The sequence below is a fragment of the Colobus angolensis genome, unplaced genomic scaffold (assembly GCF_000951035.1).
Source record: "Colobus angolensis palliatus isolate OR3802 unplaced genomic scaffold, Cang.pa_1.0 Scaffold41, whole genome shotgun sequence".
NCBI lineage: Eukaryota > Metazoa > Chordata > Mammalia > Primates > Cercopithecidae > Colobus > Colobus angolensis.
Window position 1 is genome coordinate 7,055,612 of NW_012117488.1, and position 4,380 is coordinate 7,059,991.

General features: G+C 41.2%; 1 protein-coding gene across 1 annotated transcript in view; it reads right to left on the bottom strand.

The window, feature by feature from the left end:
* SPATA1 (spermatogenesis associated 1) overlaps nucleotides 1-1,927 on the bottom strand; it is a gene marked incomplete at its 3' end in the record, with an annotated part of 52,351 nt that extends 50,424 nt beyond the window's left edge. The window contains exon 1 of the mRNA XM_011956119.1: nucleotides 1,730-1,927. The remainder of the gene's footprint in view (nucleotides 1-1,729) is intronic.
* Nucleotides 1,928-4,380: the final 2,453 nt, after the last annotated feature.

Genomic DNA, 4,380 nt, shown 5'->3' on the forward strand with positions numbered 1-4,380 from the left:
TTTTTGTATTTTTAGTAGAGATGGGGTTTCACCATGTTGGAGAGGCTGGTCTTGAACTCCTGGCCTCAGGTGATCCACCGCCTGCCTCCGCCTGCTAAAGTGCTAGGATTACAGGCGTGAGCCATCGCACCCGGCCTCAGTGGTTTTTTTTTCTTTTGTATCCTAAATAGATTTAAACACACGCTACAAACAATAATATCTAGTGTTTGAGACAGCAGTCCAGTCTGTGGTTTCCCAATGCAGCAGTTAATAAAAAAGCAATAAATTCTTTTTTTTCTGAAACTGTTTTGGCCTAAAACACTATTTATTCCTCAACAGTCTCCCTCACAGAAGTAATTATTGGACCATATATTCCCTAAAATCTCTTCCAGCATTAACATTCCATGGTTCTAAGAGTTCAGTGATATATTTTACAACTACTGTAAAATAGATCATTCTTTAATAAAGATACTTGTGTTTAATCTTAAAAACCTGTAAAGTGTGAATGACGTTTTAGCATTACACAGTCAACAAAGCACCAAAGGTAAAATAATTATAACACCTTTTGGGAAAAGACAATATTGATTGAGATAGCTTTCATATTCTTTTTATATATAATGTCATTTCATTCTGAAAAACAACTCTGCGAAGCTTTATAATTTATTTTGAAATAAGGAAAAAAAAGCCTCAGTAATTTAAGTAGCTTGCCCAAGAATACCATAAGTAGCAGAGCCAGAATTCAAACCCTGGTTTTAACCCCAATCATTAATTACATCCGTACGAATTAAGTAAGATGCTAAACTTACACGATGTACATTTTTGCAAACTGATATAAATTGTTGAGCAAGTAATTTAGATTTTGTTGACCAGAGCAATTACATATGTTTCTCTAATAAAAAATTTGAAATCCATTAATGATGAAATTATTCACATTAATGGAAAACATCAGCGCATTCGGAGACTGACTACTCCAAAAGAAATAGGAAACATCTGCCCTTAGTGCTGTGACATCACACACACATTTCCATGGATGAAGGAAAGACATACTGACTGGCTCGCTAAGCCTATTTTGTTTGGTTAGATCCTACCCTCTCTCCTAAAAACTCCTTTGGGACTCAATTTCAAGCAGGAGGTAATAAATTACAACGGAAATACTAAAAAACAAACTTTCCGGACAACAAAACAAGTTTTATTTTAAAAACTACAATAAGCGTTAATTCTCCGGAGTAAATGGGTAACAGAGTAGACAGGTGTAATCTTCAGCCAGCACCTTGGCTTCTTCACAATCTCCTTCAGAAAAAACCAATTCAAGAGCTAAGAAGCCAGTAAAGTCAACCCTCCAGAAGGTCCTTTCTCCAGCGAATCAGCGCCCCTGTTCCCCGCCTGCCCGGCTCCGCTGGGTAGGCGACAGCGACCTCCGCACCTTCCCTCCGCCTCGTGTCAGCCAGACTGGGGGTTGGGGGTGGAACTGAGAATGCCTGTTGGCCAAACTCGGGTCACAGAGAGACACGCCTGTACGGGGCGGGGGTGCGCAGGTGACTCACGCCGGGTGCACAGTAGCTCCTACGCCTCCGCGGGCATCTCCCCTCACTTCCCTCAACCCCTCCCACAAACTCTGGGAGGAAAACTGAGACCTCCTGGTCACCCGCCGCCGGACCTTTTAGAAACTCCCACAGCTCTAACTTCCCTCACTGGCCCTCTTCAGACCCCCTGTTAGGTCTCAGCGGCTAACGATGAGCTGTCTCCTTACCTCTCCCTAATCGGTCCCTCTGGAGAGGAAAGGAGAACTTAGAGTCCAGGCGCGCTCGCCTCCCCAGCAGCCGCGCCCACCGACTGCTCCGCCCCTTCTCCTCCCCCTCCTCCAGGCTCGCGCTCCTGGCCTGGTGAGGAGCCGGAACAGAGGGTGGGAAAGGCGCGCATGCGCATCGAGGGTGGAGCCGCTGAGCACAGAACCGGAAACTTAGAGACAAAGTTCGGAGCCCCGCCCCCGCCGCGCGCTGCTTAGTTGTCTGGCCCCGCCGACCCACGGCCCGCGACCCACCACCCACGAATCGGCCCGGCCGTCGTGTGCAGCATGTCTGGCTCCTCCAGCGTTGCCGCTATGAAGAAAGTGGTTCAACAGCTCCGGCTGGAGGCCGGGCTCAACCGTGTCAAAGTTTCCCAGGCAGCTGCAGACTTGAAACAATTCTGTCTGCAGAATGCTCAACATGACCCTCTGCTGACTGGAGTATCTTCAAGTACAAATCCCTTCAGGCCTCAGAAAGTCTGTTCCTTTTTGTAGTAAAATGAATCTTTCAAAGGTAAGTTTCCTTAAATTAAAACCAAAACCCACATTGTAGGAATAACTAGTCTTCTCTTTCTTTGCAGCACTTAAAAGATCATCCCATGCCCTTTCCTTTGGCCCTCCATTTCCAGTATTTTTCTGTTTTGAAAGGAAAGTAAGGATTCATGAAACTTGCTGACTTAGTAGTCATGAAGGCTAATCGTTTCTATTTTACTATAAAGAAGGTTAAGTAGAGGATTTAATAACCATAAAGAGGGTATAGGAGAGTTACTACAAAATCCCACTGCTGTAACAAGCCATTTGTCACTTTTTAGAGCATCAGCCTAATGGCATATGCATCTTGGGAGTCCTCAAGTACTAGTTTTCTTTTCGTGTACCTGGCAAATACTTAGACAGTTTTTAAAAAAACTGTATTGTTTATGGGGATAACTTAAAGTACTACCAGATGATTTGGATTAACTCTTTGATGTTATTGCTCTAACTAAACCCAGATGTAGAGCAGTATAGCAAAGACTGGGAATTGGAAATGCAAGAGAAAATCAGATGTAACTGAGTAAGCCAGTGTGGTAAAGGCGTTTGGACTGAGGTAGAACAGGCTTTATGTTTTGTTCTCATTTGTTGGATTAAAGATGAAACATGAAGGAAATGCACTATATGAGTTCTTGGTAGCAGACAGACAGTGGACTGAATTTCAGAGAATTAAAAACTGAAGACCCTGCTGGCTTTATTAAAGCATGCTTCAGTACATTAATTTGTGCTTTCCAGATCAAATGCCATGTGTACAAATGTATGTTAGTCTAAGAGATGTGACCAAAAACGTTTTGGATCATTTAAAATGTAACTGAAGGGTGCTGCATTTTATAAATTCTTAGTACTTTAGTTAGGGAATGTACTCAATATTGACCTATGAGAGGCAAACTAATAGTACTTTTTAAAAAAAGGTTTTGTATATGGCACACACCCCTTACTAACATTCTGACTCTCCAAAGCCCAGGAAGCTGCTTCCTAAAATACCTTGTTACATAGTTTTGCCCTCCTTAATTAAGCTTTGTAGACCTGGTAGTGTCCAGGAAGTCTGTATAAGAACATGTTTCCAGTAAATACAATGATTTGTTAAGATGTTTTAAGTTTTTTGAAGTACCAGGGGGAAAAAAAGCCCTTTGAAAACAGGTGTCATGTGCACAAAAATGCACATGAAGAAGTAATTCACTTTCATATTTAACTGTTTATTATAATATTCTTTGTTTCTGGTACTATTCATTTAATTCTTCATGGTAGTTTTTGGAAGTTTCATATTTTTATGGTTTATTAATGATTTTTTTTAACCTCAGTTCTTATATTCACTTTACAGAGTGGTTTATTTTCATATGAATAAAATACTGGGCAGCTATTAATAGTTTTATTAGTTTGTTCATAGGAATCTACAGATAAGTGTTTAAATGAATTGCTCAATTTTAAAAATATGGCTGGGGTAAGAATCCAGAATGTAAAATAATGTCTATTAATCCCAGCAGTATAAGAAAACAGCTTGGTGGATATTAAGATTTGAAGCAATTTGGGCTAGGAGAAGAATAATTAGCTTGAATATATGCAAATCACTTTGTTAAAATGCAAATTCGAATTCAGAAGGTCTGAAGTGAGTCCCTACAACTTGCATTTCTTACAACTGCCCACTTATGCTGATAGTACTAGACCTACACTGAGTGGCATGAATGTAAAGAATCTACATTGGAGTTATGTGTATAAATACAGTTTTATCGCTGGAGTGCAATGGGGCAATCTCAGCTCACTGCAACCTCTGCTTCCTGGGTTCAAGTGCTCCTGCCTCAGCTTCCTGAGTAACTGGGATTACAGGTGCACACCACCACACCCAGCTGATTTTTGTATTTTTAGTAGAGACAGGGTTTCTTCATGTTGGTCAGGCTAGTCTCAAACTCCTGACCTCAGGTGATCCACCCACCTCAGCCTCCCAAAATGCTGGGATTACAGACGTGAGCCACTGTGCCCAGCCCTGTATTTCCTTTTAAGAGGAATTTGTTTTTTTTTTTTTTTTTTTTTTGAGATTCCAGCTTTTAAAAATTTTCCTTCTTTACACACAACAAAATAGAAGAAATAAT